The sequence below is a fragment of the Camelus bactrianus genome, chromosome 20, assembly GCF_048773025.1.
Source record: "Camelus bactrianus isolate YW-2024 breed Bactrian camel chromosome 20, ASM4877302v1, whole genome shotgun sequence".
Lineage (NCBI taxonomy): Eukaryota > Metazoa > Chordata > Mammalia > Artiodactyla > Camelidae > Camelus > Camelus bactrianus.
In genome coordinates, this window is record NC_133558.1 from 2,249,664 (window position 1) to 2,262,202 (window position 12,539).

Below are 12,539 nucleotides of genomic sequence, written 5' to 3' on the forward strand. Positions count from 1 at the left end.
TCATGTATCAATACGATTCATTAATTATAACAAATGTACCACATTAATGCAAAATGTGGAGGTGGGAGAAGAATATGGAAACTCTTTGCACCATCTGCTCAATTTTTCTGTAAATTTAAAAATGTTCTAAGTAACGTTTATTAATGTTTAAAAAATCAAATGATTTGGAAGGGAAGAAGTACAAGTGTTTTTATTTACAAACAAGATGATTAATAGATGGGAAAACCAAACAGATCTGTATAAAAGCTACTAGACATAATGAGTGAGTTTAACAAAGTGGCAAGCTACACAGCCAATACACAAAAATCACTTATATTTTGTACATCGTAGTAAACAAATGAAAACTGACATTGGACAAGCACCACGGCACTGGGAAAGCTGAACATGTGAGGATAAATTTAATAAAATGTGTAAGACATATACTGAAAACTAGGAAATACTGCTCAGAGAAATTTTAAAAGATCTAAATAAATGGAGATTTATTCTATGTTCATGGATCAAAAGACTCAATATTGTTACCACGTCAGTTCTTTCCAAATTGAACTACAGATTAAGCACAATTCCAGTCAAAATCACAGCAGAAGTTTTTGAAAAATCAGTAAGCATACTTCTGTGGTTTCTAGTCAGACATGTAAAGTGCTTTGGAGTTTTCACTCCCATCCTCAGAAGAATAAAGCTAAACAAACTGAAAATCAATTAACTCTTCTTAGAAACATGAGAGAATCAAGGTCACAGGGAAACTGTTGCCCCCCAAACTATGGAAACAGGATACAAAGGATCTGAGGTACAAAGAATCACAGTGTACTGGGAACAAGCACCGGGGAGCAGAGCTGACAGCTGGAGCCAGTGCTGGAAGGAACACTTGAAACTGTAATTGACAGACTGCTGGAGGCTTAGTGTGGAGAAGCTTGAGGGTTAAAATACCTAAGGGGGCCCATTCTTGGCGGGGGGGTGTCCCCACACTTACATGAGTTTTACTTCCAGGAGTCCTACTGTGAAGGTCAGAGAAAAACCCCTTTGTGCTCCCAGGAGGGCCTGGTACCAGAACCTACCAGCTGGGGTTTTACCTTAGCCTAACTGGCCTAAGGGGAGGGAAGTAATTCCATCCTCCCGTAGCCTTCAACGTGGGGACAGGGAAATAGTCAAATCAGGATCACTGAAAGACTGAGACCTAATTGTAGGACTGCAGGATGCTTCCCTCCCCAGACCTGACCGCAAGATCAGCAGAGCGTCTGCATAGTCAGGGGGGTTGCAGCTAAACGAACAGCGAGTGTCAGGACCTATTTAAGGAGCCTCTACCCAGGGGCAACAGAGGACACAAAAACAAGGGCAGCACAGGAGATTTTCACCTCTGACACCACCGCGGCTACAGCCAACCGTACATGAGCCCAACTCTAAGCCAGATACACGTAAAACCTCATGCTAAAGGTCCACCCGCCTCGCTTCCTCACACATGGCTTTCAACAAAAAATGTCAAGGCTAAAGGCTAAAAATGCTAAAAATCGAAAAAACATAGTCTGGAGATATAAAGCAAGCATCAGAATCCAGCTCAGATATGGCAGGAAATTTGGAATGATTAGATCAAGAGTTTAAAAAAACCATGGCTAATATGCTAATTCTGGGGAAACAGACAACAGGCAAGGATGGGTAACCTAAGTAGGAAGATGGAAACACTAAGAAAGAATCAAAAAGAAATTCCAGGAATCAAAAACTCTGTAACAGGAACGAAGAATGGGTGGGCCCATAACAGAAGGAACGAGACCGAGGAAAGAGTCAGAGGTTGAAGACAAATCAACGGAAACTCACAAAACCAAAATGCAAGGAGAAGGTCGGAAAAAACGACACGGAGTATCCAGAAACTCTGTGACAATTGTATAAGGTATGACATGTGTGTGATGGAGCCACCAGGAAGAAAAGGACAAGGGACGGAAGAAATGTCTGAAGGAATAATAGCAGAGGATTTCCCCAAGTTAGTGACAGACACCAAACCACAGATCCAGGGATCTCAGAGAACAGGAGGAGGATAAACACCAAAAAACAGACACCAAGGTCTATCGTATTCAGACTGCAAGAAATTAAAGACAAAGAGAATATCCTGAAAGAAGCCAGAGAAAAAGACATGAATTACATCAGATTTCTCACCAGAAACCATGCAAGCACTAGTGGAGTGAAATATTTTAAATTTTGTGGGGAGGATGGTGGGGATCTCACCAACCCAGAAATCTGCACCCAGCAAAGTTATCCTTCAGAAGCACCGAGGGCCATCCCCCTGGTTCACACAGGGAAGGCAGTGATGAGGTTTTTCTCAGGGGGAGGGTTGTAGGAGAGAGGAGCTAGAAAAGGCAGGGAGAAGAGAGTGAAAGATGTGATCAAGAAAGAGTAAATGAAACAATGCAACATGGACTCTAAACCAGGCAGGGAGAGGAGCAAAGAGAAAAGAGGAAATGGAGGAGTTGATGGGTTTAGGGGTCCCAACAAGACTGAAGATGCTCATAGTGGCTGTGGCTGGAAGTGGATGTTTGAATTACTGGGCTTGGCAGAGAAGCAGGTCCAGAGTGTGACCTTACACATAGGCGACCAAAGGAAGTAAATAAAAGGACGCTGGAGAAGCTGTGGCAATAGGGTTAGAATTTTGGGTGTCAAGACCCCATTTTATTTTCCCTTTCTCCTTTTTTCTCCAAATTTCTTTAATGGAATAATGAGAAAAATTAAATTAGCTTCTTACACCCACTGTAATTACCCACCCTTTCAAACCTAAAGTAGTCTAACTTTATTAAATTAACCTTTTATGGCGGAATTAAATTTTGCTTAATATAACAAGTTATCTTACAGCTGAGTGGAATTTGCTAGGTTTAAACAAGAAAGACATGAAAGACTTTTAATAAAAACTGAATGTATAAAAAAGTAAAGGAGAAAGGTGCAGTCACTGTGGAAAACAGCTTGACAGTTCCACAAAACATTAAATATAGAATTACCACATGACCCATGAATTCTGCTTAAAGATATACAATTGACAGTTGAACAACATGGGTTTGAACTACAAGGGTCCACTTACAATGTGGAGTATAATAAATTGAAATTTTTTTTTCCAGTGAATACACACTACTGTGCTACACGACCCATGGTTGGTGGAATATGAGGATGCAGAATCATGGATATGGAGAGCTGGCTGTAAAGTCACATGCTGGTTTTCAACTGCGTGGAGGGTCAGCACCCTTAACCCCTGCATGGTTCAAGGGTCAACTGTACATCCAAAAGGACTGAAAGCAGGAATTCAAACAGATATCTCTACACCCATGTTCACAGCAGCACTGTTCACAATGACCAAAAGGTGGAAACAACCCATGTCCATCAGTGAATGAATGGATCAAACCAACTGTGGTGTACATGCACATAGTGGAATACTATTCAGCCATGAAAAGGAAATAAATGTTTATATACACTACAACGTGGACGGACCTTAAAGACATTATACTCAGTGAAATAAGCCAGACACAGAAGGACAAATATTGTATGATTCCACTTTTACGAGGTAGCTAGAGTAGGCAATTCACAGAGACAGAAGGCAGACTAGAGGCTCCTGGGGGGTGGGGGAGGAGAAAGGAGGAGTTAGTGTTTAACGGGAATAGAATCTATGTCGGGGGTGATGAAAGGTTTGGGCATAGACAGAGCTGAGTACACAGCGTTGTGGATGTAACCAATGCCACTGAACTGTACAGTTATGAATGGTTAAGGTGATTTAAAAAATTTATAGTTTACCACAATTTAAAAAACTGTTATTAAAAAAAGGCAAAGAGAAATAAACAGTTTCTTATACAAATAAAAATTGACAAATAGATTCTAAAATTACGTGGGAATGGAAATGGAAAGGACCCAGAATAGCTGAGCAATTCTGAAAAAGAACAAGGTTGGAGGTCTTGCAGTGCCTGATTTCAAAACTTGCTATAAAGCTACAGTAATTAAGACAGTGCAGTATTGGTGTAAGAATAGAAATGTTGATCAATGGAATAGAACAGACAGTCCAAAAATATAACCATGCGTATATGGCCATTTGATTTCTCAGCACGAGGACCAGGGTAATTTAATGGTGTTGGAACAATTGGGAATCCATATGGTAGGAAAAAAAGGGGGGAATTTGACTCATCTTACACCATAATGAGAAAATCACTGGACAATCTAAAACTACACAACATCTAAAACAAAACATAAAAAAAAAGCTTTCTTTTACTGAAAATACATTTCTTGTGCAAGAAATTGTGTTATAACAGATTTCAAGAAAAAATACAATTAGTCACATATAGTTAAGATTAATATGACTTAAGAAGGGCACTGAAACAGAAGATGTTTCAAAGCAGACCAGGCAGTTAAAATAAGAAACTCTCCTAAAAGCGGTCAACTGTATTCGGTAGTGTTTTTTTAAATAATCAAAGCATTTCATAATTAGATTTATTTTTATACATAGTTTAGAGAAGTTAATTATTTTAAAGGTCTCTATTAGATACATATTTACCTAAAACTATTATCAACCACCTTTCTAATCAATATTATACCTTAGATCATAGTACTAAAAGTAACAAACTTCCCAAGAGTAATATTTAGATAAAAATTAGCTAAATACTTAAATGAACAGAAAAAAAGATCAGTAAGAGGATTAGTGAGAAAAATCACATCACTAAGAAGATAAAAGATTGTACCAGTTTTTTCCTTCATAAATTACTAACTCAAGGGAGGCGGGTGTAGCTCAGTGGCAGAGCACATGCTTAGCATGCACAAGGTCCTGGGTTCAATCCCCAGTCCCTCCATTAAAAAAAAAAACAAAACTCAAGGATAGTACAGATTAATGAAAGATGTGGACAGTTGTATTTCCTCTTTCATGTTTTCTGAAAATCTAATTATATAAAAAAATTGAGAAAGATATGTATAATACTTACTACACAGTGAAGAAGGGACAAAATTATAGCGGTGCTGGACCATTCAATGGGGGAGGGATAGATTAGGAGTTTGGGATTAGCAGATACACATTACTATGTATAAAATAGATAAACAAAAAGGACCTACTGTGTAGCACAGGGACCTACATTCAACTTCTTGTAATGAGCTGTCAAGGAAAAGAATCTGAAAAAGAATATATATGTAGAAGAATATATAACTAAATCATTACATTGTACACCTGAAACTAACACTGTAAACTGACTACAATTCAATAAAAAATAAGAATTAAAACAATAAATAAAGGAGGGGAGGATATAGATCAGCGGTAGAGCACACATTTAGCATGCACAAGGTTCTAGGTTCAATCCTCGGTACCTCCATTAAGATAAATAAACCTAATTATCACCCCCCCAAAAAATAAATAAATAAAAATTGATGTAAAAATAAAAAAAACAAATAAATATTAAGATTTTTTTAAAAAAAGGAATGGGGCATTGCTAAGTTTTTAAATTAAAGAAGTAGAAATACACGGTACCTTAGAAGAGCATTTTCTGGGACCCAAAAGTTGCTCATTCACACAGAACAATAGGAAGTGATTCAAAGCTCATTATTCTTAAAATCCTTTTAATTAACATGGAATATTGGAGGCCAGTGCAAAGTAGCAGAAGGAAAAAAGAATTAAGATAATCTGTCCTTAACTACTTGTTTCAAATCCTGTCTCTGCCGCTCACTAGCTATGTGAACCCGGGGAAATTACCTAACCTCTCCGCAGACTTTTCACCTGTAGAATGAAGACGGTGTTGCCGACTGGACAGACTGAACATGAAGCTGAAATGAACTGCTGTGTGTAATGCAGTCATTACAGTGTCTGGCGCATACGGCTTAGCGATCATCACTATTACACTGTTATCACTCTCCTGGAAGGTGCTGTGGAAAACAGATTTCCCAGAATTGTTTACGCAAATGGTTAGGAAAGTAGATTTGACATATAGAGCCTGGTTCCAATTTCTGTGTCTGAGTACAGTGGCCAAGCCCTGCCCTCCTCCGCCCCGGGTCCCACGTCTGAGCAGGACTGGATGCTCCTACTTTGGTGCAAGTTCAAACCACACAAGCCCAGGCCGGGTCGTGGGAACCCCGCCCCAGACCACAGAAAACCCCAAGCCAGTCTCCCTTGCCTGCTCTCTCAAGCCACTTCCCCCCAGGCTGGGAGCCAGCGGCTCCCTCCCCAGAAAGCCCGACTGTGTACGTAAGTTTTCCTTACCCTCTCAGTGGTGCGCAGCATCAGAACCCAGTTCTGGGTGGGTCTGTCCTCCTTCTGCTGTGAGGTTTTCCAGAGGGAGAGGAACTAACCCAAACACAAAACTAAGTATATAGAAAGGGCTGAGGAATGTGATGAGGAAAGACATGAAGTCAACTGAAAGATGCTGTCAGACACATGTTATGGTGCTAAACGTGTTTATGAAAAGCAACTATTATCGTATTTCAAACCTTCTAAAATATGCCAGTAGCAATAAAAAGAACAACAACTACAGCATCCCTCAGAACCTGTGGGGGACTCGTCCCAGGACGCCTCAGATGCTAAAACCCCTGGAAGCCCAAGGCTCGTACACGGAATGGCACAGTGTTTGCACAGGACCCACACACATCCTCCAGCACGCTGTACACCACCCCTGGATTACTTATAACATCTAACACAATGTCAGTGCTACGTAAACAGCTGATGTGCAGCAAGTTCAAGTTCTGCTTTTTGGAACTTTCTGGAATTTTTTTTCCCCTGAATATTTTCAAATCCTCATGGATGCGGAACCCATGGACATGGAGGGCCGACTGGCAGGGTCTAAGTTTCTCTGTTTTATACACCTCAGGATGTTATCAACATAGTCAAAATATACAGCGATTAAATGGCAAAATAAGTATATGGTTGGGGGCAGGGGTTGTATACTTCTATGTCTAAATTCAAGGTCCATTTTTAAAACAGTAACACAGAATATTTTAATTTAAAACATTTTTAAGCTTTTTTATTTCATCCATTAAGTTTTGCCCCCCTCTACTGGTTCTACCTTAACTTTAAATGACTGAAAATAACCTGTGTGTCAAATTGGAGCTAAAAAAAAAGAAATGTTTTTAAGGAAAAAGCCAGAAAAAAAGGACTGGAAGGAAATATATCAAAGTATTAATCAGGCTCATAGATAATTTATTTTTCACTTTATAGCATTCCGTAGTTTCTGGATCATCTTCTAACAGCAACATACCAATGCAGTTTCGCTGCTGTTGCCATTTGGTTCTGTTTTCTTCACATTCATTGGACAAATGTGAATAGGAATTGTGGGTATGGGCATTGAGATGCGTGGGAATCTCAGGCAAATTTTTGTTTGTCAAAAAAAAAAGCACAAGGATATATATAGTATGTTTAGACGATCTATAATCTTCAAGATGATAATGAAGGCCAATCAGAAATACTCACTTTAATTCTATGAATCACAGTGCAGATACAATATAAACCCGACCTATATATTCGCAGATTAATATACATCGTATCAAAAGTAAGTCCTCTAGGGATGAATAAAGCAGAAGAGTAAAGTTACAGTCTATAAAAGGGAGCAACACGGGAAGACGGGACCACTGTCCCGAGTCTCAGGCACCCTGGCGTCCCCTGCGGCCCCGTGGTTCTGTTCCAGGTGGTCCCCGCTTTCTTGCAAGTGCTTTGCCCTTGCTCTCAGCGCGTTTACTTTACTAACTCCCAGTAACTCCTCTGGACATACTCTTAGAGACTGCAAAGCGCTTTTCATGTACATGTTTGTAATTAGGGCAACTACTCATATTACCCATATAAGACGGCAATGCAGCGGAGTTGTCTGACGCATTCCAGGCCGTCTACAGACGGCTCCTTGTAGCAGTAATATTTATAACCAGACATTTGTTCCTGGCAAAACGAATGAACTTGTTTGTAGTTAAAAATTAGAATCATCTCGCTGGCACCTCTCCACAGTAAGGGTATACCATTTCAGAGTTTACAAGCCACTCTTATACGTTAGGACATTTAATCCCAAACAAATCTAATTTTCCAAAAAATACTGCCTAGGACCTAAACTTGAGGCAGTGCCCACCAACCAAAGGAAATAAATGACTTCCTTCTAGCAGGGTGGGCCAAAGTTGTCATCAAGACAGGTGAGACTGCTCTTCCACTGAAGTGAAAAGGAACAGGCTGGTGACCATTCTCTCTTTCGAGAGACGAGGAAAACACAGGAACATGTCCATGGAGACACAGTGGGCCAATAACCTAATTCTGCAGCCGACTTCTCTCCCTCCTGCCTTCTCTGCTGATAACCACATCCACAGCAAGCAGTCGGTCATCAGGTTAATCAGCACCCAAGTAGGCAGCGGCCAGCCTTGTTTATTCCTAATAGTTCGTGAACATGGCAGAAGGCTCTAAGGAGGCAGCAAATAACAGGAGGAAACAATGACAGAAACCAAAGACTTGTCCCCAACGTATGAAAGCGGCATGAGTCCTGGAAGCTTCGGTTTTACCCTTTCTCTGGTCTTTGGGAGGCTGGTCACGCATAGCTGTCCAGCATCTATTTACTGCTTTGGATTCACTGCTACTTGGTTGTAGTTTTCAAATTACGCCTAATTCCTCCACCATTAATTCTTGAAAGCAAACGTCTGCCCGATTAAATTTCACAATAATTTCCAACTAGAAAACATTACAGAATACACTGAGGCAAAGTAACTTGCCAAAAAAGGAGGTAGAGCTCCTGGACCAGCGAAGGTAAAGAGAGGCGGCAGGTGAGACCGCAGCGGGCGGAGGGCGCGCTGCCTGTGGGGAAGGGCCCCCCCGCCCCCCGGCCCCCGGCCCCCGGCCCCTAACCCCACTCACGGAACGGCCTCGGCCCTGCACACTTCCCCAGTGAGATCAAGAGCCCGCACGGCCTGCGTCGCCATCACCTCGGTGGGCGTGCACCTCCCGGCTCCGGGCTCCGCGCGCCCCGCCGCGCTGCTCCAGGGGGTGCGCAGCCACGCCCCCAGCGTCGTGATTTCCGACTGCCCAGCGGAGGGTCCGGGTCCTTCAGCCGCACAGAGGGTGTGTGCAGGCCCGGTGTCACGCATCGGCTGCTGGGGGAATTGCTGGCCATGGGGGAACGACACACACTATTTCTCAGAGCTGATCTTGCTCTGCCTCTTCTCCGGTGAGTAAACGCGTTGTCCCACCCAGCGCGAGGCTGTGTTGTGTCTCCCTTTGCAACTCCAATAGCAGCTGATGAGCTTTGCAGTCCTGAGCGAGTCCCAGTCCTCCCTGGCCTTGTCAACCCGAGCACCGTGTGATCCCTCCCTATTTTGTCCATTTGACTAACTTTTCTAACTACCACAGCAGTTCTCAAAGTGTGGTCCGTGAATCGTTAGGGGGTCCCAAAATGTTCTCATGGGGTCTACAATGTCAAAACGACTTTCAAAACAACACTAAGACGCTGTCTGCCTTTTTGGCTGTGTTGACGTTGTACTGATGATGCGAAATCAAAGGTGGGAAAACTGCTGGCACCTCAGGGCACAACAAGGAGGTGGCACCAAACTACAGGACTTCACCACTGTGCACCACGGTGAAGGGGCTGCAGGCTCGTCAAGACATGCAGAAAAGTTTCTAACTCTTCAAAATTGTGGGCATATATTCAAACAGAGGTTACAAGGAGACAGTATAATGCACACACTAGAAAATTATTTTCTACTCCCACATACTTGTACTAAATTCTATCAAACTGCCTGAAAGTATGCAAGCTACCAAAGGTTAACTGTAACCAGTTGCACCACGAAACACAGGCGCCATGACTGTCCACGTCCAAAAATACAACTGGCTGAATTTCATTTAAGATGAGTGAATAAGAACAGCAATGATAAAAAAAGAAATGCTCTAAACTTCCCAGTAAAATTGTTCTCCAGAGACTTAAATGAGTTATCGTAATGAGAGGTCTCCAGAGACTCCGTTTGTGCTTAGCTTCACAGGAAGCCGAACACTCTGGACACTAGAAAAAAACAACACTGTGATGACTGATTCCTCTGTTTCCCCCCCCCCATCATTTTGTGCCAAGAAAACTTCTTCCACATCAAACACTGATGATGACTTCTACTAGCGCGTGAAAAATTAAGGGTCTTCCCGTTAAGTTCTATTTAGTCATCTCAATTACAGTAGACATGTGTAAATCCAAAAGGCCTCTTTTGACGTTTACAATGTAATTTAAATATAACTTTGTTCTAAAATATCAGGCTACATAGAAGGTTCTTTTGGGGAAGGGTATAGCTCAAGTGGTAGAGCACATACTTAACATTCATGAGCTTCTGGGTTCAATCCCCAGTACTGACTCTAAAAATAAATAAATGGCTGTACTAATATCAGATGAAATGACCTTTAAAATTAGAAAAAATGTTACTAGATACTACATATAAAATAAACAAGGTCCTACTGTTTAGCACAGGGAACTATATTCAATATCTTATAGCAACCTATAATGAAAAAGAAGTTGAAAATATGTTTGTATGACCAATCATGCTGTACACCAGAGACTAACACAATGTTGTAAATTGACTTCAATTTAAAAAAAAAGTTACTAGAGAAAAAGAGGGACATTTTGCAATGATAAAAGTGTCAATTCAATAGGAAGATATAACATTTATCAACATGTATGCACCTAATAACTGGGGACTAAAATACATGTAGCAAAAACTGACAGGAATTTAAGGGAGAAATGGACAACTCAACAGTAATTGAGGTGTTTAAGACCCCACTTACACCTAGACGTCTCATAGCCTCCTAAACTCATATGGCTGAAACAGAACTCTATTTCCTCCCCATTTAAAATCTGCTCCTCCCTTAGTCCCTGTCTCTGTAAGTGGCAATTGCATGCACCTAACTGCTCATGCCAAAATACCTTTAAATCACTGTCTCTCACAACCCACATCCACTTGATCAGTGAATTCTATAGCCTGTCCTTTCAAAATATATCCAGAATCCAACCACTTTTTTCCACTTCCACCCTGGTCTAATCCACCACCATCACTCACCAGGATTTACACTCCTAACTGGATTCCACCTTCCTTCCCCTGGTCCCCGGCTGTCTATCTCCACACAGAGGCCAAGTGAACCTTCTAAAACATATTAAATCATGGCATTCTTCAACTAATATCCTATTGTCCTCATGGTACTGATGTGTAAAATGAGGCTCAAAAGGTTAAACAAGTTGCTTGAAGTTGCAGAGCAAGTGGTGAATCCAAGGTCTGCCTGACTTGAATGGTCATGTTGTAAACACTACTGTAGACACTGTCTCATCAGAATCATTACAACAGCGCAGCACAACTGGCTAGACACCCAGGAACAAACAAAAGGGACACCACATAGTCACAAAAATGTTTACCAAAATTAGAATTATGTGAAAATTCTTGGGCATGTTATGTGAAAAGGCAAACTACCACATTCCATACAGGAGAACAAGGAAATTTAATATTTCATATGGAAATAGGCCAGAATAAGCCTATATACTAACGTCGGTTCAGTTGGGGTAATGGAACCCTAGGTGGTTTTCAGTTTGTTCTCTTTTGCCTTGTTACATTTTCCAGAATTTAATGAATGTTCTAACTGTATCAGAACTGCTTTAAAACAAAATTTTCATGAAACAAAGGGAAAAGTTTTTGTTTTGTAATAAAGGAAAAACTCAACCCAGTGTCTTCCCAAACATCTACAAACCCCAAGCCTAGATCTAAACTAGATAAAGCCTCATGTATTACCTAAAAGGCCATCCACATTCTCTTAATTGACACCTGGGGACTCTGCACGGGCCACTTTTTCTTAAAGGACTTAATGATCCTTTTTACTTTTGTTTGCTGCCAGCATTATAAGGAGCCTATTAAGACCTTATCGGGAATGATGCTGACCAGGTAGCGGGGAAGGTCCAAATTTAATAACCCCTCTCACGGGAGCAACGCCATTCAAAAGCATTTCCGCACTATCTCCAGAAGGTTTGTCTTGCAGGAAAACACTAATACTTGTAAGGCGGGAAGCCCCATTAAAAGACCAGCAAGGCAGGACCCCCAAGCAGGGCCACTACTCCTGCCAGCACCACCCGGTTCCCTGGCCCAGAGGCTCTATCTCACTCTTTGCCTCTGAACTTACTCCTAAAATTCTATTGGTTCCCTGAGCTCACTTTTGATTGGTTATTTCCTTCACTCCTGATTGGTTATTACTCTCACTTTTGATTGGTCCTCTTCCCTAACTTCTGATTGGTCCATTTGTGATACTTTATTTGCATGGAACTCACTCCAGATTGGTTATTTCTCTCACTCCTGATTGGTCTATTTCTACAAAGCTTGTTCCTAGTTGGTCAAGTTTTGTTATACTTTATTTGCATATGATACTGCAAAGTGTAAACTGGCAGCCTATAAAGGCCTGTGTAAATGTGCAGAGGAGTCCAGAGCTTGGAGTGTGAATTCCGTTGGCCGTGATGGTGAAATAAGCCTACTTGGTGTCTCGCTGGGATCCAGGTTGCTGTCACAACTGAGCTGTAACATTTTTCGCAACGCTTGGAAGATAGTACGAAAACGTCCAAGTGTGCAAAAATGCACGC